The sequence below is a fragment of the Manis javanica genome, chromosome 4, assembly GCF_040802235.1.
Source record: "Manis javanica isolate MJ-LG chromosome 4, MJ_LKY, whole genome shotgun sequence".
Taxonomy (NCBI): Eukaryota; Metazoa; Chordata; class Mammalia; order Pholidota; family Manidae; genus Manis; species Manis javanica.
Window position 1 is genome coordinate 165831415 of NC_133159.1, and position 26068 is coordinate 165857482.

The 26068-nt window shown below is 42.9% G+C and overlaps 3 long non-coding RNA genes across 3 annotated transcripts; all 3 read left to right on the top strand.

The window, feature by feature from the left end:
* Positions 1 to 800: 800 nt before the first annotated feature.
* LOC140849311 (uncharacterized) lies at positions 801 to 2202 on the top strand. Its single transcript, XR_012131055.1, has 3 exons — positions 801 to 1538; positions 1930 to 2032; positions 2121 to 2202. It is a non-coding gene; the product is annotated as an uncharacterized lncRNA (long non-coding RNA).
* Positions 2203 to 12411: 10209 nt separating this feature from the next.
* On the top strand, positions 12412 to 14839 carry LOC140849306 (uncharacterized). Its single transcript, XR_012131050.1, has 3 exons — positions 12412 to 12495; positions 13264 to 13393; positions 14822 to 14839. It is a non-coding gene; the product is annotated as an uncharacterized lncRNA (long non-coding RNA).
* A 2-nt stretch (positions 14840 to 14841) lies between these two features.
* Positions 14842 to 26046, top strand: LOC140849300 (uncharacterized). The gene is made up of 3 exons (XR_012131043.1): positions 14842 to 14916; positions 19876 to 19963; positions 24517 to 26046. It is a non-coding gene; the product is annotated as an uncharacterized lncRNA (long non-coding RNA).
* Positions 26047 to 26068: the final 22 nt, after the last annotated feature.

Consider the following 26068-nt stretch of genomic DNA (forward strand, 5'->3'; position numbering starts at 1 on the left):
TTAAATGTCTTAATGACATGGCTTCTTTGTACTGCCCTTCAAATTCAGGCTTATTGTGTCTCTCAAAACTTAGGAACTTAACAAGCTATATAAACTTATCCCACAAATTCCAGAAGAAATAAGTTTTATCTCTGACTCATGAGCCAAAAAGAGTAAATGATCCAAAATGTTTTGTGACTGTTCCTTTCCTGGTACCCATGAGTTGATCACTGAAGCCCTTCTAGAAAACTATCCCTCATGCCATGTTAATACTTGCAGAAAGGATTGAACATGGTTGGGATTTCCCTGTCATACATGTATTTCATCTACATATTGGGAGCCTCTCAAGTGACACAGCCAAAATGCCAGCCCTGGGTGCTGGAAGCAGGACACTTTGAAGCCTGAAAATAGAATGTAGTTCTGGAAATCATCTTGTTCTTCCTATTTGCTTCCATATTTAAGCATCCCTAGCTCCTGAGTCTCTTTTAACTTCCTCCCAAGCGTCACTTCAGTAAAATATGTGCTGGTTCCTGGCATTGGGGACCTATCATGTGTGGACCTTATTAAAATTGTAGAGTCTAGGCCTCCACTCTAGACCTACCCAAACTCTCTGGCATCTGATTTTTAACACACTTTATGGTGAGTCAAGATTCTTAGGCCAACATTTGAGAACCATTAAAATGGTGGTTAAGGATATGGTGTTGGAATCAAGCCCACATGCACCTCAGTTATCTCATCTGTAAAATGAGAGTCAAATGCCTTGTAGATCAAAGAGCAATTATGAGGGTGAAAGAGAGCACACAGGAAGGCCGTCGCCCCATACCTGACACAGAAGTGCTTGTTAATTTCATCGGTTGTTATCCTTGTCGTCCAGGCTCCCAAGTCCAGAGGAATCACAGGCTGCTGACCAGACCTGGGAGGAAGGAGGAAACAGCTTTGTCATCACAGTCTCAAACGTTAGGTAGAGCTCGAGGATTCAGAGCTCCTTTCTTATCAAAATGGAAATGACCCAAGGCTCTGGTTATTTAAAGAAATCTAAAGAAAGGCCCCGTGGAGAGACAGCTGGGCTCCAACATCCTCTGGCCTGACAGTCGAAAGTAGCTTTGTCCTCTCAACATGACTCTGGCATCGGATCAGTTCAGTGGAAATGAATTAGTTAAACCAGACATGTAGCACACAGGGCACGAAAAGGTAATTTAACTGAATTCTCCCTTCTTGGCCCATTGGGCATTCACCATGAGATATGCTGAGCACCTCCAGACAAAGATTATTAAACCCAAGTCAGGTAACTGTTGTTCTTCATTTCTGGTGCCCCAGATCCTGTTGTGTCCCACATCCCGTTAGGCTGAGTTCTGAGCTGCAACTGGGCTTTGAGTTTGTTTTTCTTTTGTTTTAGAATGACATGTCACATTGACCAGCTGAACACTTGGTATGATATGAAAACTCATCAAGAAGTGACCAGCAGCTGCCTCTTCTCAGAAATCCAGACCACGCTGGGGACTTTCAGTCTGAATGGATTAGAGAGGCTTCTGTGCTTTATGATTGTCAAAGAATTACAGGTGAGCCTTTTGGCTTTTGCACAGGTTTTCTGCTACCCTGGGAGAGACAAAAGTAGATGAGTTAACTGTTCCTTCATGCTTTCTTATACTGACATCAAGCCCATGAATATAATTCTTATTAGGTAGTGAGAGCTGGGAATAAATAAGAATTTCTTTGGCCAGTGTACTATGGCAAGGGGTAGACTGTTTTTATGAGTTTCATCTTAAGACTCTTTGAAACCAACAACTTCTCCTGGCAGGGGATGTTTCTAATAGGAACCAGAATTTGCTTCTTCCCTGTCATCCTATTTGTAGAGTTGTGTCATTTAGACCAGTCTGTGTTCTACATAGCAGTTTAGATAACTGAAGTATTTATTCATTTTATTCATTACGTTTTATTTTCTTGTTCTAGAATTTCCTCAGTATGTTTCAGAAAATCATCCTAAGAGACAGAACTGTGCAGGATACTTTAAAAGCCCTCATGACTGCTGTCATCCCCCTAAAAAGCATTGTAGGTAAGTGTTCTGAAACTAGCCCGAGGTAGAGAGAACACTGTGGCCTTTCCCAATTTACTAAATAGAAAACTGTATTTTACCCTTTCAGCAAATTCAAATAAAATTTATTTTTCTGCCATTGCCAAAACACAGAAGATCTGGACATCTTATCTTGAGGCTATAATGAAGGTATGTTGTGGGAGAGGGTGATCATCAATACTCTATTTTTTAATAATTATTTCCTTATAACTTTGTTGCTCAAAGAAAGCCACTCTTTGTTTTGTCATCAAACCAAAAATACAATATTTCAGTTTCTCATTATTTCCAAATTGATTTTTCTTTAGCTTCCTTTCTGGGGCCATTTTTGATTATGCTTTTCATTGGCCTAGTGTTTTTCTTTCACTAAAGAAAACTTCTTAAAATGCCTCTTGGCAAAAGATGCTTTCATACAAAGAAGTAGAATCCTCCCTTAGTGATCCTCCATCCTTACATTCATGTAATAAACTGCTCTGTGAGCTTTCAGCCCTAGGATGCTCTGAGGAGCGGTTAGAGTACAACATTTGTCTTCCTCCCCTCTTGCACCTGCAGATATTAGAAAGACAGGTTCTTTGGACATAAATTATCCTTCACTGTGAATAGAGCACTATGTGTCTTTGGGAGTGAGTGAAAAAGTGCAATGAGGAGATTAATTTGTTGGATGGAAATCCCAGTCACTTTAGAACCCGCTCGTCTCCTCTCTTGCCTTTACACCCTGCATTGGCTCCTGGGGACTGTCTTCTAGATACAGGGGTTATTAAAAATGTGCGTCTTTCCAAGACATTCAATAAGCTTTGTTGAACACCTGCTGTGTACAAAGCATTGTCAGTTGGTGTGAGACACAGAGTTAAAGGAAATGTTAACTGTCTCCTCAGAAAGGCTCCTTACAATCTGATAAGAAAGAGTAGACTTCCTGGTAGAAAGCTGATTCTTGGTTACAAGTATCACATACCATGGAAGAGTCTGGGCTGCAATGGGGATTTGGAGAAGTTCCGTTCTCCTATTCCCAATTAAATGTGTCACTCATTAGGACAGTACTCATTGGTGCCTCAGCCAAATTTACAATGTATTTCCTATAATTTTAGTGAGTTTGGGGGCTTTATTTCAATTTGGAAACATGAATGGAATAGGTAACACAAGGAGCCTTTGGCCCTGCCCGATGTCTGGATCTTGTCATATATGCCTGGCATTCCCTTAGCCAGGTGATTTTCAGAGATTGAGAGCTTCGCAGGCCAGCTTTCTAACTGCTGGGGAACCATTAGGGGAAGATTGAACAGTTGCCTGAAGTTGGACGGGCCTGAGTCTCACCTCTCTAGGAGGCTGAAGTTGACGTCAGGGGTGCTTTGAGGAGGCGTGGGGTTTCCCAGTGGCTGTTACAGGCCTCCCTTAGTTGTAATTGCTGGTAATTCAGTAGTAGCCAAGCATTGGGTCTAAGTCAATTGTTTTTACATGAAACCCCAGGGACAAATTTGTCTTGAATTAGGGCCCTTGTAATCACCAAACCAGTGCTAATGGCCTGGAACAGCAATGGAAATAATTCTGCATTATTAAACAGTGACAGTAGCCACATGGAGTTACTGAGCACTGAAAACTGAGTTTGCGGGCATGAGGAAGTGAATTTTATATTTATTTCACTTTAATCAGTTTAAATCTAAGTGGCCATTCGTGGCTAAGTGGCTGCTGTATTGGTCAGTCAGACTCTAGAGAAAACATGGAGAAAGCAATCGAAACATCTCTAAATGGGCAAACAAGTAGGTAGAGTGAGATTATCACCTCCAGGCTCCTTAGCCACTCCAGAATCTTTTTAAAGGCTTGTGGTAAAGAAGCCTTAAAAAGAAAATCTTGGCCACCAAGGTTCAACATGCTTTAAATAAGAACAAGGTACATTAAAGTGCCTTTGTTTCTGCTTCCGTTTCTAGACTGGTATCTTCAAGAGAATTCTTGACCCAGAGTATCTAGAATTAAGCAAGGAGTTATATGGGCAGATACAAGTTCAGAGGAACATTTTTGAATGGTCTAAGAGAACCCACTATTTTCTTGGCCTTGCCCTATTCCAGTATTTAAATAGTGTTTTTCTATTAATAAAAGGTTTCTTACTTAGAAATAGCATTCTTTGGATTGAGTTTTATTTTCTTCACATAAGTAGAATAATAGTCTAGTAAAAATGGTAATCAAAGGTCCTTTGAGGCCATTTAACACTTATAAATGTTACGCTAAATTTATCCAAATACCTTTTCTTTGCTCTTAGAGAAGGCCACTTTTTTTTAATTGAAGTATTATTGGTATACAATCTTATTGGTTTCGTATACAACACAGTGGTTCAACAATTACCCGTATTATTAAATCCTCACCCCCTCCAGTGCAGTTCCTATCTGTCAGCATAGGAAGATGTTATAGGATCAGTGACTATATTCTTGCTGTGCTACGTGCTACTCTCCCTGTGATCAACTTATTTGATGATTGAGAATTTTTGTAAGGCCACTCTTTTCTTCCTTTTTTTTTTGATCTGCTCCCAACAACTCACAGGAAATGTGTTCATTTCTACCTCATTGTTACTGACATTATCAAACAGCCTTGCCTCCTATTCCTCTTCTCCCCCTTGCTGACCTTTTAGGGGTAGCTTGCCTGGAATAGAAAAGGTGAAATTTACTGGCATAAAAACTTAGAGTATACTAATGGCTTTATGATGCCAACAAATTCAGCTGGCTTCAATCATATCTCCAAAGTTTATGCTCATTACTACCTGGAAATTATGGTGGCTGAGCCATCAGAGTCACATCACTATCACAAGTCTGTTTTCTTCATAGTTTGAGAATTATATTTTGTTACAGTTGGCTCCCACTATTATGTATGTTTCATTCTGTATATTTAAAAGAATTACTCTAAGACAGTCTCCACCAGACAGGCTTTGAAAGGAAAGGAGTGACACATAGCAGCGATTCACCGGAGAGTTCCGCTTTATTAGGGAATGGTGCGGGTTTATAGAGGAAGGGTCATGATTTGATTGAGGTGTCACTCCTAGGGGGCCGGTGGCTGTTGGCTAGGTGCTGGGATTGGGAGGGGGGCGAGAGGTGATTGGGCTTCAGGTGGCGCCGGCGGGAACTGAGGACCCCGAAGAGAAGCTGGAAGTTTGCCATCTTACTGGTGGGGACCCTTCATTCACCCCTTTCTCCTCTATGGGTTTGTGGACGTTGCTTTCTCTCTGGCTGCTTCTTGCTGAACAGGGGTGGAGAAGGGAGTGAGGGCTTGAGGATTGGGAGGAAAGGGTTGTTAGGACTTCCCACAGTAAGGATGAGTAGATGTGGACTTCTTCAGGTTTGGAAATCAATGAAGGTTCCTTGTAACCATAGGTTGGCTAAGAGGATATGGGTGTCAGGAGCCAGGTGTCTGCGGCTATTGTTTCCAGGAACAGTTTCCAGTGGAGAGAGGGGTCCATCTCAGCGTGTGGTGAGGAGGTCACGTGAGGGTGAGGGATCTTCTGTGGCTAGAAGCTGGTAGTTCCTGAGTAAAAGCTGGTTGAAAGCTTGATTAGAGATTTTTCTGACTTGGGATTTGATGAACTTTATTATACAGGGTAAGAAGAGACAGTCGAGAAGAATGATTATTATGGGGCCTGCAATGGGCCAGAGCCAGGTGAGGAGGGGGTTTGTTAGTATTGAAGAGAATGGGTTGGAATTGGAAGCAGAGTGGAGGCTGGAGGCAAGGTCGGTGAGTTTGGTAATGTCAGTTTCTACAATGCTGGATTCGTTGATGTAATAGCAGCACTCTTTCCAGAGGAAGACGCAGGTGCCGCCCTTCTCGGCTGTAAGCAGATCTAGGGCCTGCCGGTTTTGAAGGGTGACTTTAGCTAGCGAAGTGACCTGTCTTTGGAGAGAGGCTAGGGAATAGGCAGTGGATGTCAGGGCTCCCTCAAGTTTGGCGTCGAGATCTCTAACTGCCCATAGAGAGTGACCCAAGGCTTCTCCCGAAAACCCTGCCCCAATGGCTGAGGTGATCAAAGAGCTACTGCCCATGATGGGAAGGAAAGCAGCTCTTTTTGTGCGAGAGGGCAAGGGAGGTTGGAGCTCAAGAAATTCTGCCATGCTGTAAAGTGTAAGCTGTGGGATTAGGGTGACAAGAATGCAGGGTGTATCGGAGTTGAGAGGCAGTGAGTTGAAAAGGCTGCCATTACACCAAAAGAAGTGTCCCGGTTTCATAAAAGTCTTAGAGCCGGAGGTAGGGGTGTAGATAGAGAGGCAGTGAAGTGCACTGGAGGGGGGGTGGAGTTGGGCCTACACAGTGGTGGATGGTGAGATTATCTGCGTATTCTGGTTCCCATAGTGGTATGTCTGCCAGGGGGCAGAGGGGTTGTCTTTCTGCATGGAAGGAGTAGTTGGAAATATTAAGGGGCATGGCGGCCAGCAGTGGGCGCTGTAGTGATGCGCACAAGAAACAATTGGCGGTGTTAAGGGTGTGGTTGAGAAAGATGGTGGTGCCCTGAATGAGCTGTAATGAAGAGTAGGAGAAATGGGAAGAGGGGTGGGGATAAGAAGATGAAGAGGCGCCGTCAAGAGTTTGGATAATGACTTTTTCGGAATGTCTGCTATCTGATGCAACTTGAGAGATCTGGGAATGAGAGGGAACATACTTTTGAGAGATATGAAGGGTACCGTGGGGGGTCGAGGACCCCCCCCATAGTAAACTGAGGCTGTGACTCTGGCAGCTCATCAAGAGTCCCAGGGATCTGGGATTGATAAGGAGAATAAGCTGCTGGGATATTTCATGAAACGGTTGGAGGAGTAATACTGTGGGTACTGGAAGTTACCCATGTAGTGAATGGCGCAAGACCAGTAGGGACATCTCCTGTAGGTGTCTGGCTATCGCCTGCAATAGGCTTGTTTTTGGTCATAGAGGAAGCAGAGGTAGGGAGAATAAGGGTAGCTGCTAGTGAACACTTGGGTGGAGGGAGGAAAGTGGAGGTATAAAGGCTCAGAGCAGCTTTTCAGAGGGCAGTCTGGTGTGGCAATGAGGGCAGTAACTTTTGTTTGATGCTGTGTGTAAGTCTCTCTGACTTTGAATCGCCATACAAAGGAGGCTGGGGTGGCGGGGAAGACAATAGGAATGAGGAAAAAGCGAGAGAACAGCAAAGGGGGAAAAAGTCATGATTCGGGTATGGATGGCAAAGGGGGTGAACGGGATTTTGGAGGAAAGAGGACAGTAAGGTGAGGAGTCTGGAGGGAGGGAGAGTCTGTAAACTTTTGTAGGTTAAGAGATCTTTTAGGTGATGTGGGGACAGAATGGTAAGGGGTGCCTTGAATGTCAGTTTATGAGCTTTTTTCTGCAAGAGCTGTCTAGCGGCTAATGCTCGTAGGCAGGGGGCCCATCCCTGAACTGTGGGGTTTAATTGCTTGGAGAGATAAGCTACTGGGGCAAAGGATGGGCCATAATATTGGCTTAGGACTCCTAGAGCTTGACTGGACCTCTCATGAATGTATAATGAGAAGGGCTTCGACAAATCAGGAAGATGGAGAGCTGGGGCTTCCACAAGGGCTTGACGGAGCTTAATGAAGGAGTGTCGGGGTGAGGAGGATAATGGTTCTTCAGGGGGGCTCTTGCTGAGGGCGTATAGGGGTCTTGCCAACAGGGAGCAGGGAGAAGTTAGGGATCTATGCTCTAAAATATCTAGCTAGGCTTAGAATGGAAAGAATTTCTGTCTTGGTTTTGGGAACGGGCAGGTCAGAAAGGAGCCGTTTTCTGTCTAAGGTAATGGACTTTCTTTGTTGAGATAGAAGGAATCTGAGGTAAGTGACAGGAGGGGAAGAGATTTGAGCTTTGACGGGGGATACTCGGTAACTTCTGGAAGCTAGAAGGTTAAGTAGGGAGGCAGTGTCAAGTTGAGACTGTTCCCACGAGAGACTGCAGAGTAGAAGATTGTCTATGTATTATAAGGTGGACTTGGAGTGATCATGATGAAACTGTTTGAGGTCCTGAGCTAGGACCTGTCTAAAAATATGGGGACTATCTCGGAAGCTTTGTTGCAAAACTGTCTAAGTGAGTTGTTTAGAATGTCTTGTGTATGGGTCCGTCCAGGTGAAGATGAAAAAATCATGGGAGCAGGGGTCTAGAGGAATAGAAAAATGGGTCTTTGAGATCTGGGACTGAGAAGTGGGATGCTGAGGCAGGGATCTGCGATAAAAGGCTGTATGGATTTGGAACTAAGGGATGGATAGGGACAACGGCCATGTTGATGAGGTGAAGGTCTTGCACAAGGCGGAAAGATCCGTTGGTTTTTTTAACAGCTAATATGGGGGTATTAAATGGGGAGTGAGTGGGTCTGAGGTAATTTATGTTTAAGAGATCTTGAATGATGGGTTGGAGGCCTATGAGGGCTGAAGTGGTTAGGGGGTATTGGGCCTGACAGATATACTGAGAGGGGTCACGTAATTTGATAGAGGCAGGGGGACATAGGGCCACAGAGGGGCTTGTAATGTCCCAAACTTTGGGATTTACAGGGTGTTTGAGGGCGGAACCGGAGCTTTCATTGGGTAGAGGGGGGTTGTCGGCTATGAGGGCCATCAGAAAGGGAGTACTGGGGGCTGTGGGAGTGGATATAGTTATGGAAACGTGGAGGAGGGAAAGGTTGTCTCATCCTAGTAAAGGGATGGGACACTGGGGCATAACTAGGAAGGAGTGGGAGAAAGGTATGGGACTGTCTAGGATTGTGCATAAAAGGGGGGGAGGTTTAATGGGAAAATCTGTTTACTTCCTACCCCGACTATAGGAGTAATGGCTGGCATGGTAGGGCCCCGGTATTCTCACAAGACTGAGAAGGTGGCTCCTGTATCTAGGAGGAAGGAGATGGGGCGACCATCTACTGTTAAAGTAACCCTGGGCTCTTGTTTGGTGATGGAAATGGTCGGGCGAGAAGCCCCCGGGCCCCGTCAATCTTTTTCTGCCAGCCCCAGTACGGCGGGCTTAGGATGGGGGTTGTTCGTCCAGCCTCCCCTTTGGGTGGTTGGGCAATCAGACCCCCCAGTGGCCCCTTTTGTGGCATCTGGGGCATGGGGTGGTAGGAGATCTGGGGGAGGGGCACGCCCTTGAGCAATGTCCCTCTTTTCCGCACTTGAAACAAGCTCCTGGGGGGGGCTTGTCTGTAGAGGGGAGCCCAGGTTGTGGTTTTATCAGCTGGGCCAACATCTGGAAATTGGCCTGATCAGCCTTTTGTTTACCGTGTTCTTTCTCCTCCTTCCGGTTATGGAAGACTTTAAAGGCTACTGTTAGGATCTCAGTCTGTGGGGTAGTGGGGCCCTGTTCTAACTTTTTGAGTTTAGCTTTAATGTCGGGGTAGCTTTGAGCTAGGAAGTATGTCATAAGGACATGTCTTCCTTTAGGTGTTTCTGGGTCTAGGCTGGTATGCTGTAATAGGGCTTGAGTGAGTCTGTCTAAGAACTCGGAGGGGGTTTCATCTCTCTTTTGAATTGTCTTGGAGCTTTTGAAAATTGACTACTTTACGAGCTGCCTTTTTCAGACCTGCTATTAAGCAGGAGGCAAAAATATCTCGAGAGCGGAGACTTACGGCGGTGTTATAATTCTAGTGTAGGTCTTGTTCGGGGACAGCAGTGGGGCTAGGGGGATAGGTGGGGTCAGTCCTGTGGGTTTCAGTAGCGTGCGTTTGGGCGAAGTCCTAAACTCATCTATGCTCTTCAGGGAGAAGAGTATTGGCCAGGAGCATGAAAATGTCATGATGCGTGAGGCTGTAAGCCTGGAGGGTCCATTGAAACTCCCTGATGTATGTCGTGGGCTTAGTGGAAAAGGAACTTAGGCATTTCTCTAGTTGGGCTAAATCTCTTAAATGCCTTTGGATCCTGCTACCTCCAGGAGGGGGGCGATAATTTTGGCAGGCTCTCGGGACCAAGTCTGAGGGGGACTGAAGGGTTCTGGCTCAGTCTGTGGGGGAGTGACGTGGTCTAGCTGCGCCTATTCAAGCAGGTCCTGAAGTGTGGAAGGGGGGCAAAGAAAATAAAGAAAGATAAAATCAGACCCACGTGTTGCCAGCCTGCAGCCCAGCTGCTTGCCTCTGTTGCTTTAGTTGGGCTTGAACTCATGACTCTGAGGTTAAGAGTCCCATGCTCTACTAATTGAGCTACAACAGGGCTTCAGTTAATTGTTTATGGAATGTGTTGTTTTCTATTTCTGCCACATTGGCAAGTGGGGGAAGGGCATAGCTAGAAGCAGGGGCGGTGTTTCTACACATCTTCAAGGTCTCCCTATTTTCAGAGTGAGGAGTCTTGGCAAGATATGTTTTTGTGGACAGATAACTTCTAAGGACTGCACCGGTTGTTCTCTAGCTTGTGCTTTCCCATGCTGCGTTCAGACATGGGGGGAGGTGCTTTCCCATTCTCCCTACAAACATGTGAGAAGACAAAGGCGGTCCCTAACAGGGGAGAAACAGGTGATGAGGGCAAAGACGGAGGAGGCCCTTGGGACCTAGTTAAAGGGGGGGCTGAAAGGCTCAGGCTTAATCTGCGGGGGACGAAGGCGGAGGAGGTGAGATGGGGGAGGATATGGTGAGGGAGGAAGGGAGAAAGGCTGTTGTAGGAGAAGAAGGGGAAGGGAGTGAACAGGAGGCTTCTGCGGGGGCAGCGGCTTGCAGGCTAGGAGAACTTGGGAGGGGGCTGGGGGAGGAGGAGGCGGAAAGCTTCGATATAGGGAATCTCCTTCCATTTTTTCAGGCACTGGCAGTAGTTAAAAAGATTGCGAGTGATGTTGGGATCAAGAGGTCCCCCTGCGGGCCATTGGTTGTTATTGTCTAGGAGGTATGTCGGCCAATCTTGGGAGCAATATTTACAGAGAAGTTTTGGTTTTATATCAGGCGTCAGGGAGAGGGTAGCCAGATGCTTAAGCAGGCATTCAAGAGGTGAACTTTCAGGGAGGGATGAGGAGGCTCCCATGGCTAAAGGACAGAGAAGGAGACAAACAGGGGAAGATGAACGGAGATCCTCGGACTGGAAGCAGACCGCAAGGAGACAAGGGGTGTCCCCGATGATCCTTGGTGGTCTGCAGAAACTCGTATATGAGTCGGAATTTCTTAGGAAGTGTGGGTCATCACCCAGACTTCCCTAAGAAGGCAGTTTGCCAGAGTCACGAGGTACCTAGCACTAGGCATTTTCGGCGGATGGAGCAGAAGGAGGAGGGTGGGAAAAGGGAGCGTTCTCATCCACAAAGGAGTCACCTCATTTATGGCTGTTGGAGAGGGGGTGCCTGAGAGTCGGCCGCAGCCGTGAAGGCCTGAGGCGGGGAGCGTTGCCTCCTCATCCCCGAGCGTCAGGGCCTTGCCGGACGATCACGGTCAATGGCACTGCGATAGCTCGGAGAAGAGTGGCCCACTCCGGGGGGAAAACTTACCTAAAGGCCAGAGAGGAGTGGTGAGTGTGATGAGCCAGCGCCGGAAAAAGAGGATGAGGGCAAGCTGCTGCTGGTGTCGGGGGGAAGATGGGGCCCAGTTGGGGTGTCCCGTCTCCCGGGTTTTGGCACCAATGAAAGGAAAGGAGCGACACATAGCAGCAATTCACTGGAGAGTTCCGCTTTGTTAGGGAAAGGTGCTGGGTTATATAGGAAGGGGCATGAATTGATTGAGGTGTCACTTCTACGGGGCTGGTGGCTGTTGGCTAGGTGCTGGGATTGGGAGGGGGGCGAGAGGTGATTGGGCTTCAGGTGGCGCTGGCGGGAACTGAGGACCCCCGAAGAGAAGCTGGAAGTTTGCCATCTTACTGGTGATGACCCTTCAGGCTTCACCAGGTTTCCAAAGAGGTTCAAGGTCAAAAAAATAAAAATGGGTGAAGAACCCCTAGATTAAGGGTTATCATTAAAAGGCCTTCTTGGAAGATTTCATGTAGACTATTTTATAACCCAGATTATTACATGATCTGTAATCCTGAGTGATTTTAGAATATTAGAGTAAAATGGCAACCTTAGGACTTAAAGAAAATTCAGTTTAGGACAAAGCAAGTGGGACTTCTCATTAGCAGCTACTAAATTTGGACAACTTATTCCAAAAGATCAAGAGTTTCAAAACAGACATCTTTAGTACATGAACAGCTGAACATTAGTGGACCCACTTTGTAAAATATTTGATTTTGGGGAATATCTTGAGGTTGGCCGGAGTCTGTCCAGACGTGCCTTGAAGGGTCTCTTGGGCTCCAACAGGGATGATGCTTGTCTTAGCCCTGGATCCAGTCCAGGAAATCCTTAAATTTCTCTGCAGTGTTGTAATCCTTCCAATAGAAATGATCATTTTGTGTCTGCCTCCTACAATCACTTTGAAATGCTTATGTTCTCCATGTTCTTTCTCTTGCTAATTTGTAGGTTGGGCAGATGCAGATTTTGAGACAACAGATTGCCAATGAATTAAATTATTCTTGTCAGTTTGGCTCCAAACATCTGGCAGCTGCTCTGGAGAATCTCATTAAGTAAGTGCTAGTGTTTGAAATGGTCATCTGTGGGCCTGGATTGTTATCATAAATGGCACCCCAGTTTCTTTAATACCTACTCTTTTACATTCTTTTTGAGTAAGAAGTCTTTCTGAATTTATAGGCTTCCTTCCCAAGAATTACCAAATTGGTCTTTAAAAGACTCCTTCCTCAGTATTGTCCCTTGGTGCCTCTCTCTCCTTCCCTCCACCCCACGCTGCTGATGTATTCATTTATTCAGCCAATATATTGATCACTTAATAAACACCAGACGCCGTGCAGAGGGTTGCACTGACTGAGAGAGCAATTATTACCCATTTCCGTAGGACAGTCACTAGCCATCCAGAGGGCAGTTAGAGGTGTGTTAATTACCTGGAGTGGTTGGGCATGCAGCCTGTTCCTCACCAGCAATTGCTCTCATTTCAAGCCTTCTCCTTAAATAGTCTGTGCTTCTCGGCACAGGACAAAGTCAGTGTAAGCAAGTCAGTGCTTTTGACAAGCTAGGTATTGAAAACAGTAAGTCAATTCATAAAAATTTGAATGGTGAAAGCACTTGATTTAACTCCAAAAGACAAAGTAATTCTGGATCAGACTTTCCACTTAAAGCCAATCACAGGTACAGAAATTGAAAATTAGAAGGATCAAGCCCTCATTTTACCGATGAGGAAACTGAGGCCCTGAAAGATTCTTTCATAGCCTGTGGTAACTGCTGTCTGAATTCAGTTACTCTCTAATGCTTATCACTCTTGTTTTTTCTCCTTCGTTTAGGGCTCTCCTAGCGGACATCGAAGCCCACTATCAGGACCCTTCACTGCCTTACCCCAAAGAAAATAACACACTCTTATATGAGATCACAGCCTATCTGGAGGCAGCTGGCATTCACAACCCACTGAATAAGGTTCATAATTAAAATACATAATGGTGTGGTGGGGAACCGTGTGGCACAGAAGGTGATTTGGCCCAGGTACATGAGACACTGGGAGAACCTGGGTCCCAGTCCCGGTCCCAGAGGCTCCATTCTCCCAAGTCCCCCCTTGCTGAGTTCCAGTTTCCCTGGTGGAATATGAGGGTGATCTTACCTTCCCTGTGTGATTCAGAGCTGGGAGAATCAAGTGATACAATGTTCAAGCTCCCTAAAAAGGAAAAGGCACTGTATCTGTAAGAAATTAGTTTTAGGTTTGTCTGGCATTTGGTGTTTGAACTGCAACTGAATGGTGGCCGTGATCCTTCTTGCCCAAAAATGCTTCCACTGGTGACTGGCAGCAGTCATAATCATAATCTGGGGCTAAATACTCTTTTCTGCAATTCTGATCTCCACAAACCTCTGAGAGCAGAAAGATTTTTCACAACTTGGTGTTAGGTCTCATTTGGTGGCAAAACTTGTCATGACATAAGACTCTTTGTACTTCTGTGAATATTCGTGTTTTAATGCAGCAGTACTGGTGACTTTGATTATAGGGTGAGACCCTGGGCCCTCTTTCCCTTTTCACGAACTAGGAAAAGTGAAGTTCTGAAATCTCTGCCATCCCCTGGGTTTTGGGTGAAGGATTATGAGCCTGTGTAGCAGCTGACGTTATTCTGAGGGCTTATTACATGCCAAGCACTGTGCTAGGTCTGACCGTGGGTGATTCCACCTGAGCTCACAGCAGCCGCGTCAGATGTGCCACTGTCGGGTTGGCCCGGAGGCTGGGAGGCTGGCGACTCCCCCGGGCTCCACACTAGCAAGCCTTGGAGCCCGGCCGTCACCCTGGACCCGGACCGGTGTCCACACCGGAATGCCCTCCTGCCTCCCAGGGAAATGGGGCTGGCTGGGAAGACCCTGACTGCCGCGGGGAACCGGGCAGGAAGCTGCTCTGTGACATTGCCCAGGGGTCAGCAAACAGCGCCCGAGACGTCACCCGCTTTTCATGACGGACTCCTGCTCACTACTCTGTGGACTGCCGCTCCTCCTTTCTGCCTCTGCCCTCCCCTCACTTTGCCTTGACTGTGGCATCTGGCTTTCCCCCCCTTGCTCATCACCCTTTGTCCCCATCCCATTGTTATAATCATAATCATAATCTGATTATGAGGATTAAGAGGATTCAGAGGGAAAGTAACTGCTAATCTCTAAGCAAAGTTGTTCCCTTCCCAGAAGGGTTCATTATTTTATAGGTATTTATGTTTGGGAGGTCAGTGATGTTACACAAAACTCAGAAGTCAGTAAGTCAATGGAACCATTCTAGTCTTAGGTAGTGTGAAGAGTAAACTGAAATAAAATAGAAGCTTTCCACTTGAAAATGTGTTCTGCAGTATTGTGCAATAACTTTTCTTACCTTTGTCTTTTTAGATATACATAACAACAAAGTGCTTACCCTATTTCCCAGTTGTCAACTTTGTTTTTGATCTCCCAGTTGCCAAAACTTCAGTACAACAAAAACCTAGGTACTGTATGACATTTATTCTTTTCTGTATTGAATTTATTCTATCCAATAAGTAATAACAGGTTAATAATCTAACCAAACAACTCTTGTATAGAGTGCTATTCACATATGAGATCTTTGTATAGAATGCTATTCACATATGCATTTAGTTAAATGCATGTTTATAAAATCCATGTCTTTGGGCCTCTGAAACATGTATCCCTTCATGAAATGTAGATAGTGGATTTAATAGCAACAACGTATAATCCACCTTTAATTTCCAACAGATTAATTATCCAACTTGTAAAATGTGTGGAAACTTTGCTTCTCTCCTTTCTTTAATGTATGAACAGCTGATTTTATATAAAAGAAACTTCTTTTGGTTAATATCTTATCCACTTAACAAGTGTCATGTGCCTACGGTGAATATGGAACTGTGGTGTGAAGAGTAACAGTACAGCAACAATACAGGAGTGAACACTAAGACAGGAATATCTAGGACTTTAAGATACATCTGATTACATGCGAAAATAATACGAACAGCAGATAACAAGACTTCCAGTGTATTTCTGTCCAGGAATATAACCCTAATTGTTTTGTCATTAATCAGTTTATCCTGAACTCTTTTATAATCACTTTTCTAATAGATTCCCAAGTACTTCCCCATCTCCAAACTTTTTATCTGAGTTTTAAAAAACCCACTGTAGAGTGTAGTTTACCCTAAAAGCTTTATAAGAGTTTTCCTGTAAATGTAACCATGTAATTTTTTTTTAAAGTATAGTTGACATAATATTATAATAGTTTCAGATGTACAACACAGTAATCCCAAATTTATTACATTACAAAATGCTCACCACTGTCAGGGTAGTTACGTGACACCCATCTGTCACCATACCAAGTCATTACAGTATTACTGACTGATTCCCCGTGCTGTGCCTTCATCCCCGTGATTTATTTATTCTATAACTGGAAGTTTGTTCCTTTTGATCCCTTCATCTTCACCCTCCTGGCAACCACCAGTTCGTTCTCTGTATTTATCTGGGTTTTTGTTTGTTAGTTTTGTTGTATCCATGTTATTTTTTCAATCAGCAATTTCAAAGTGTATTTCTTCCTTGAAGTATTTCCCTTGCTATTTCATAAACCTTTTAAGGATAAAGATGTAGAGTCTCTGTAAGGTTCTTACTCTCTCATATGAAAATGTTTCTTGAAAAAATAGCTCTCATAGCAACCCCTGTTGGTGCTACAGAATGCAAAGCCCAGGACTTGCTGTAGGAGGGAGGGAACAAATGTGTGTTTGGATTCTGGATTCACCACTTAATCACCTATGTGACTTTGGCCAAGTTCCTGAACCTCTCAGGCTGGTCAGATTTTTTAAATGCCTGATACAGTACCTGGTACAGAGCAAGTGCTCAACTGATGCTAAGTCCTGTTCTGTATATTGGTCAAAATCAATGTAAAGAACCATCCCAAGGTGAATTTAAGGTTTCATCTCAAGATTCAGAGAACCATGCTCCCCCTCTGTGGTCCCTGTGTTATTACTACATAAGAATATATGATCCTTTATAATGATGGCTTGTCAGTGCATAAACATACCTTGTTTTTATTAAAGGCTAGTCATTTACTGGTGTCATTCTTAGGTAATATATCTTTCATTGTACATATGGTTAAGATCAGGCATGTCACAGGAAGCATGTCACTATTCCATGGAATTGCCAGATCTTTAAATAAAACAAAGCTTTTAAATGTCTTAGAAATGTATCTGTACCTGACTATAGTTCTTTTCATGGATTAGTCTGCTGTGGTAACTTGAGAATCAGATTAACAGTAGAACTGAGGAAGAAACATCAGCATGTTTGTATACCCTGAACACATGTATTTAACCTTGTGAGCATTACTCTCAAGAATTGCATGCCTTCCTTGGTCTGTCTTAAGAAAGAATCTGTGGTGCTGCATTCATAGAAGTTTTTGTTGTAAACGTAACTATTGCTCTCTACCTGGGAAGGATTATTCCTCAGTGTTCTGAGTACTGGCAATGCAGTGGGCATTAAATAATTCAGAATTTCCAAAACCTATGTTGGGTTAATCAGGATAACTTGTTTTGGCATCCTGATCTAAGTAGAGATCTCCCAGTCATCACAAGAACCCAAATGTAGGATATGGGGGGTCTGTCTGACCAGTTTAACTTTAGAATAAGCTGCCAATCCTTTTTCCAAAGTCGTACCATATTACACACCCATCAGCATTTGTCAATGTCCATCTTTTAATATTTAACCATTCTAATGGGTATATATGGCATCTCATAGTTAATTTGCCTTTCCTTGATGTTGAGTACTTTTTCATGTGCTTTTTGGCCTTTATATCTTTCTTGGTTAAGTGTCTGTTCAAGTCTTTCACTTGTTTTAAAATTAGGTTGATTGCTTTTCTCTCACAGTGTCATAGGAATTATATATTATAGATATAAATCCTTTCTTAGATTTATGAATTATGTATTTTTTCTCAAGAACTGTGACTTACCTCTTCATTTTCTTACTGATGACTTTAATGAGCAGAAGTTTTTAATGCTGATGATGTCCAATGTATCCATTTTTTCCTTCACAATTAGTCCTTTCTGTGTCCTAAGAAATCTTTGCTTACCCCAAGGTCCTGAAGATATTCTCCTAGTTTTTTTTCCGGAAGCTTTGTAGTTTTAGCTTTAACATTGAGATCTGTGGTCCATTTCATTACTTTTTATGTACAATGTGAAGTAGGGGTCAAGGCTTATTTTTTCTTCATGGGATATCCAGTTTCAGTGACATTTGTTGAAAAGATATCTTTCTCCATTACATTGTTTGAGTATTGGTGTGTAATGTAACGAATCACACAGAAGTTTCCACATGATACAAAGCTTGTAAGCCTTTAATTCTCCCCTCCTCCTCACCATGTGGCTTTTCTGGGACAGAAAAAAAAATGTATTTACATGAGGCGATGGGTCCTGAGCCTCCTTCTCTTTTACCCTGAAGGGTTAACCCAGCTAAGTAGATTTTCCTGTTGTGTTACATATTCAAAATGTGGAAGATTACCACTTGGTCATTTTTGTCAATATAACTTAAAGAAACTGCTAATCAGACATGACTTCAGAGGCCATTGAATTTACCTCCCACCAAGGGCATGAACAAGCTGTCAGATGACCCTGGCAGGTGGTCATCCAGTCTCTGCAGGGACGAGGTACTCTCTGCCTCTCCAGACAACACGGAGCACTGGTAGAGTCGTTCTCATTGTTAGAAAGTTCCTGGTTGCAGTGAATGGAAAATTTCATCCCATCTCTGAAAATTTCACACACGGGCCTGTTTGTAGTCTTTGCAGTGAGACGGAATAAATGCCGCCTCCTTCCTCAGCACCACTCGGCGCTCTTCGAGTTGGCTGTAGTTTCTAGAGCTCTCTTTTTAAGATAAGCCCCTCCAGCTGTTCTGCGGTGCAGTGGCTCAGAAGCTGCTCCATATCAGGGGTTCCAGTTTGTTACCAGCCATCTTAAAAGTGTTCTCTCAAACTTGTACCAAAATTCCAAATACAGCCCTCCCCTTAGAGTGGAGGAGTTCCTATCCTCCTTCGTTCTGAGTCCTAGGGAGCAAAGTACAACGAAGGCTGCAGTGCTGAGATCTGACGTCCATTGTATAGGAGTGGCTCTGAATGATTTTGCATCATCTTTAAATCCTGACATCTCTCTCCCATGAGCCTCAGTCAGGCCAGTTCTTCCCCATCTTAATGAATGGATTAAACATCAAATAAACAGGGAATTTTCTTTTTTTAGGACATATGGTCCAATTTGCTTCAAAGAGTAGATTTTCTTAACAATTGAAGAGCTCAGAAGGAAGGGGAAGTCTCAAAATGAAATTGTAATAATCACGAAAAGGTCAGTTGCAGAGGAAAGCAGTAGGCACCTAAAAATCTGGTGCACCTGCTCGGGACCAGGGAGAGGAGACCAAGGACTCCAGTCCAGGCATATGAGGTGGTCAGAGAGCAGCTCCACACCTGGCCACCCCCAGCCAGTGCTCCCCATCTGTCAAGAGCTGGCAGGTCCTTCATCCTCTGTTTTTCCTTCTGCAAAGGATTTAGTGTGGCCTTAGTCCAGGATGATAGTGGCAGCCCTGAGAGAGGCCGTCGGGGTATAGGAGTAGAGCAGAAGCTCGGGTTCCAATTCAGCTAAGTGAAGGGTCATAAGGCACCTGAGAAGCATGGACACTGCCTCCTTCCCCTCGTCCCAAGAAGAGCAAATATAAATACAGCCGTGGTCACACAATGACAGATGGAGAGCAGTGGAAACTTTTCCAGGTGTTATCACTCGTAAACCCTTTCAAAAGCAAGAAGTCACTAGAGAAATAGATCAGTAATACAGTACCATCTTATGGTACCATTTGCTAACTAGAGAATGCCGATATGTAAATTGGAAATAGTTTTAACAGTTAAAAATTCATTTTGATATAAAGTAAGAGTGTAAACTCCATAAGACTATTGTATACTTTGTGGCATTCCCAGTTCTAGAACAGTGCTTGGCAATACAGTTGTCATACAAATGAAAACTGAGTGGGATCCCGTGTGGAAAATTGCTAGATGCTGATTTTATTTGATACCCTTAAGTATACAGTAATGTGCCAGGCACAATCTCAGACGCTAGACATAGGAAGATGCAGGTTTGACCCAAGCCCTCAAAGAAACCAGCGTACAAGCAACTGAAAGTTTAAGAGGCGTGGAAGAAGATCCTGAGGCTAATGAGAACATGAGAAAAGGCCACCTGCCCAGAGTATCAGGGAGGACTTCACTAGGTTATGTGCTGAAGATGTGCCCGCAAGATAATGACTTGCTATGAAGCAAGAAGTTGGTCTATAGGTTTGTTTCTTCTCTGACCTCATTTAGAAATCTGCCATTGATTTAGTCTGTCAGCATGTTGGCTGAGGGTCCGATATGTGCAAAGCAGTTCATTGATCCGGACTGTTCTTTGTTACAGCCAGAAAATACCCGAGATGCCTGCAGATGTTGTGGGTGCCCTTCTGTTCCTGGAGGATTATGTTCGGTACACAAAACTGCCCAGGAGGGTAAGCAGCAGATAAAGACAGTGTTGATGCCCTTTTTATAAGGCCCTTTGAACTTGCTAGGAGTGAGTCCAGCAGCTCACTCACCTTGGCTGCCTCCGAGCCCCTTGCCGGGGCTCTGCCCCACAGCTCTAAAACTCCCCATCCTCCCTGGTAAGTGCTTTGCAAGGAGACAGTTTAACGCACCTTCCTTGCTCTTCTCCCTCTTTACCCCACCTTCCTCCTGTCAGCAGCTCACCCAGTTCAGGAGTTGGGATGGGCAGTCCAGGAGAGAATTTCTTTAGTGGCAGGGATAGAAAGGTAATTGTGTGGTTGTTTCCTTTCCCCAGTAATGGTTCTCAAGCAAGTTTGATTATTTTCACAGCATGGCGAAAATTATACCATCCATACTACTGTTCCCAAAAATGACAGACTGCTTTTTACCTTCTAAGATATTCTTCCCTTTTCCTTTCTTACTAGTGAGTCTGCTTTGGTAAGTTTTAGCTGAAAGTGGAAAGCTTGATACTAAAATATAAAAGACTTCCAATAGATGCTGAACAGCCATGCCGATTTTTTAAAAATTAGCTTAGGAATTGAACATCTTTGTTTATAACAAAAGCCAAAGATGATGTTTTAAAAATTAACTGCCATGTCATACTTAATAGTGAAATACTAGTGGCATCCTTATTAAACTCAGGACTGTAGTGATCATGCAGCAGTACTGATACTTCAGTGCTACTTTTGTTGCACAGGTTTGTTAAAGAGAGCAGTTGTATATTTTCCTTGGTTCTTGTCCCTGCTGCAACAAAGAATTGAAGGGCAGAGACACAGTAGTGAACCAGAATAAAAGTTTTATTTAAAGTTATGCACTTAAAGAGAGAGAAAGTGCAGGCGACCTCAGAGAGGAGGTTCCCAGAAAGGTTGAAAAGTTTTATTTAGTTATTGTGAGTTTGTTTTGGAGACACAGGGAAGTCCCAGTACAAGATGAGGAAGGGATAGATTAAAGCAAGAGTGTCAGGGAATGACAGAACAGAGTGATAAAAGAAGTTCAGTAAACTGCTGCTCAGCATGGGACCCATCCCCTGCTAACTCCTTAAGCCAGTGCCAGCTGGCATCCAGTGTCCACTTGGATCTGCAGGGTGTGGGAACTGAGTCCCTACCACCCCAGGATTTGGGGAGCTGCAAAGCACTGGATGGAGTGAGATTACATTCTGTGAACTTCCTCAAGGCAAAGAAAGGAGACTTTCTGGCAGGCTACTAAAAAACATGACAGTATAGCTGCAGTTTCATCCGGGTCACCCAGGCCATGGTAATTTGCAAGCCTGGATCTGAGCTCTCAGCAGCCCCTCCCTACTGACCTGAAATAGGACAGAGTGAAGATTTGAGCTTAAATCCAGAGTATTAGAATGAAATAGCAAAGTAACGAAGACACTACTGGAAAAGCGCAGAGACAAAACATTACAATTTGAGCAGTGAGAAGTTTATTTAAGGCAAAAAGATGCACACTTGGAGAAAGGAAAGTGTGGGCAACCTCAGAGAAGAGGCGTGCTAAAAGGTTTAAGTTTTATTTAAAGAGAGAAAGTGTGGGTGACCTAGTTAAGGAGGCCTGAAAGGTTGAGAAAAAGTGTGGGTGTCCTCAGAGAGGAGGCATGCTGAAAGGTTGGGGGTTCCCCCTTTTAAGGATTTTTCAGGAATGTGACAAAAGGCTACAGGGTGTAGACTTGTTAAGTGGTCTCAAGATATTTATCTTTGGTGAGAGACATTAAGTTTCTTCTCTTCTATTATCAGTTCTCTAGGTAATTCTGCAAAATTAACACAAGCAGTGTACTGATCCAGTTCTTCCCCAGGATAGCAGGTTCTCTCTGGGACCATATCAATCAAGACAGCCTGCCCTGCCTCCAAGGTGGGCTGAGTTATTGTCTGTTTCCTAAAGAATAAGTTAAGAATCTTATTTCTTAACTTCATGGGTTTTAAAATGCAATCTTAACTTTAAGATGGAATCTTTCCTGTTTTTACTATGCTGTTTATATCTGGGCTTGTTTGCTAAATTAATCATAATGCTTGTCTCCCGCCCAGGTTAAGGATTACTTGATTAGGGGCCAGAGGAGGAAAAAATAGCATATACGTCAAGTTAAATAGTAAGCTAGGCCTTTTAGCAGACTAAAGTAAATCTTACAACGGCATGATCTAATTGACACAATGAAGACATGGGCTGCGCTCAGATACTTTTCTTTACCTGGGAAATATTTGGGCTTTCCAAGTTACTCCCCGCCTTCGGAGCTTCAACTGATTAACCCATTAACTCTGTGAGTCTTTTCTGGCTCTCTAGTTTTAACTGGTTAACTCTTTGAGTCCCTTCTAGTGGGTTTTACTGGCCTTATTCTCCCTCCACCGCACTTATATCTATCCTTCTACCTAACATGTTCAAAACAAATAAGAAATGAAAAATTGTAAATGTATTTGCAAAGAAGACAAATGTGTATTCTTTATCAATGATGTAATTGCCTACCTTGAGTGCCCAACAGAATCATGTGGAAAAGTGCTAACATGAGAGTTTATAAAATAAGCTGAGTACAGGATGTACTAAGTAAATCCACAAATAAGATCCTATTCACAAAATTAACAAGGAAATGATAATAATTAACAAGGATAATCTACAAGAAGTTATTTAAAAACAATTTGAAAAACTTTAGGAAAAAAACAAAACTTTTTAAGTCCATGTTTCTGAATGAGAAGTCAAATATTTGTTCTTCCTAGCTTATAGTTTTATTGTAATTATGATCAAAATCCATTATAAAAATTTTTCATTAATAATCATTAATATTAATAAAATGTTATTTTAAAATACAACATTTTTTAAAACTTCACAGAACTTAGGCTAAAGCAGAATTTTTAAAAAGAAGATATTAAAACTATCAAATATTAAAATATATTATAAAACTACAAAAAACAAAATAGTGTGGTACTGGTATGAAAGTCAATAGATGGGTTGAAACTAAAATATGTAGCCTAGAAACAAATACCAGTACATAAAATAGTATATAAGGAAAGGTAGCATCTCAAATTAGGGGAGAAAGGGAATATTAGTCAATAGTGCCAGGACAGTTAGTTCAATATGTGGTTAAAAATAAGAGGCAAGTTTGTCTTTTTATATTTTCCATGTATCAAAATAAATTACAGATAGTATAAAAAATGAAAAAAATTAGCAGAAATTTTAGACAAATACTTTCAGCTCTCAGAATTTCCTATATATTCCGAAAGCAGGAAACATAAAGGAAAAGATTTAGAGATTTGATCTCTTATAAATGTCAAATGTAATGAAAGAATTCTGTCAAATGTCTCTTGATTTAATAAAATGGGGGAAAATTACAAAGGGAAAATAACAAAGATCCGTTTCCTTGATTTATAGGATGTTCTTTTAGATCTATAAGGAAAAGATAAGCAATCTAACAGAGAGGAAAAAAAATAGGCAAAGGCTATTAACAGGCAGTTATCAGGAAAAGAAATACAAATGGCTGGTAAATTTGTAAAGATGTTCAACCTTATTATATTCAAGGGTCACAATTCAAAATACCTGTGAAATTAGTTTCAACACATCAGATTGATAAAACCTACAATGCTGGGCCCCCAATGTTTAGAAGGGTTTGGAGCAATAGGACTTTTCAGTACTGTCAATGGGAATGTAAATTGCTTATCCTCTGGGGTGTGCAATTTGGCTTATCTATTAAAAAACTTTTGTAATACACTTTCCCAATCTCAGCAATTCCACTGCTAGGAATCTACCTGCTGGGTATAGGTGCAAAAGTTCAAGATATGTTTGCAAGGATGTTCATAAGATTTAGTAGGACACAAGATAATGCAATCCTAATTTTGAGGGTGTGTGTGCATGCAAACATATGTGTATAAATTGAAGGAATTCAAAGCAAAGTAACTATCAATTTTAGATTCTCCAAGGGACTGAGACTAGACTCAATCTCTGTTTTTGCTGAATTTCCTCTAATTAGGTAATACCTTTATAATCAGAAAAAAAAGAAACACTGCTTTTAGAAAAAAAACTATTTTCAGCACTTGGAGATCACCTCGTTCTACACCCCATCCTTCACCTCCCTTTCCCCCAGCGCTTCCCCTAAGAACAGTGAAGGAATGAATGCCTTTAAGGGTCCTCCTCTCTTCCCCCTCTGGCCTGAGTCACTTGCCAGACATGCTATTATGCCTAGGTTATTCATCAATTAACTGTGAGGTGACCTGAGACTAACCTTCGTACTTCCCAGAGGCATGTGTATTCCTAGCCGATCCCAGGGCCTTTACGAGCCAAGGAGCTCACATGTAGAGACAGGTGGAACTGAACAGCATCCCCTCAGATGTCAGCAGTGCCAAGAAATTAAGACACCAGTACGAGGAACACCAGAAACAGAAGGTGGTGGTTCTAAGGAGTGTTCCACCCATGGGAGGCCAGCACTTCCCTGTGATACACCTTGCTCCAAGGTGGTCTTCATCTCTTTAATTTTCATGTGGCAAATGTTGAATTTGTTCTGAATTATGACACCATGAATAATTAAACTATTTTGATTTTTTAGGTTGCTGAAGCACATGTGCCTAATTTCATTTTTGATGAGTTCAGAACAGTCCTTTGAGTTTGATTTCTACTTCTTCAATGAAAAGGATTGTCCTTCTACTACCACTAAAATGAATTCAGAAATGAAAAGAAACTCAATGGCCCATAGAAACTGCATTTTTTCCCTTCATTGTGGGAAACATCAGACATTCTGGGTAAGATGTATCTCACCGCACTAGTTAATATAATTGTTTAAATCATGGTGTTATATACAATTTATATCATGTAGAAGCAGAACATATTTCTGTACTGCCTCTTATAAATGCTGAATGTAATTGTTATGTATAAATCCATTTAGTTTTATGTTCTAAAGAACTATTTGTGCAACTCCAGATTTTCAGTAAAATAATATTGCCAGTATCCAAAGTTGTCCTTCTTCCTGTGATTCAAAAACTATATATTCCCCTGCAAAAAACCTTGTCTGGAAGGTAAGATTCATATGGTAGGTCTGCTGTACATACCCATGACAGACTGGCAGGTGTATGGCGATAGACAAAGTAGCAGCGAATGTAAAGAACATGTACCATAGAAGGTAATTGGATTCGAAGGCTTGCCATACTCTTACAATCCCGGATATTCTGGGATTCCTAGAAGGGTTTCTAGCATCTCTTCTATAGGACTTATTTCAGCTGCTGCATCCACCCTTTCCTTCCTTCCTCAGCAGCCCGATCCTCACCCCAGCAGCCCTGCCTGGTCGAGGCCGAGCAGAATTCTAAAAGTGATGTTGCCCAGCACCTAAGGAGTTTGGAAGTCAACTTTGGAAGTTCAGCAATCCTATATCCACATGTCAAAAATATCTTGCTATTTTCCATTTGTAATCAGGTAACAGTAACTGCATGATGAGATCTTTAGATCTCTGTGAAAATGGCTCCCCAAAGAAAGCCAGCTGGTAAAGAGGCCAGATCTAGGAAAGTGAGGAGTTTTTCACCGGGAAATAGAACTGCGGGACAAACTAGGGGAGAAAGTGTCCACCATACACTGTGCTATAACAAGGCAGCTGAAACAGGGCAACACATACCAGTTGGAATAACTGCAACTGATTCCACTCGTGATTTGGCTAGAGAAACTTAAAAGCTGAAAAAGAAATTTCTACTATGAAAGCTTTATAAGTCATTTTAGCCATAATCATTAGAATCTGAAGTAGCCCTTTAATATTTCAGGTTATGTATTACTACTCTTTCAGGGGGAACAAATTACTTCAATGGTATTACAGAATTTTCTGAAGTCTTATGATACCTTCTGAATGTCCATAATCCCTTCAAATATACTGTAAACTCAGTAAATTCAAACTGATTTTAAGGCATGGTGGCAGATACTGCAAGTGCTTATTTGTTCATTCACTGTTCCTTGAAGTAACCTTAGCCTGGGTTGTTAACATACAGAGTGAAACTTGTAAAGCCCTTGACTGCTTTCCTGTATGAATGTGCTATTTTCAGACAACTCAGAAAAGAACCTTATCAGATTGCCTCACTAGAAAGATGAGGAAAGGAAGGTCCAGAGACATTAAGGCAACT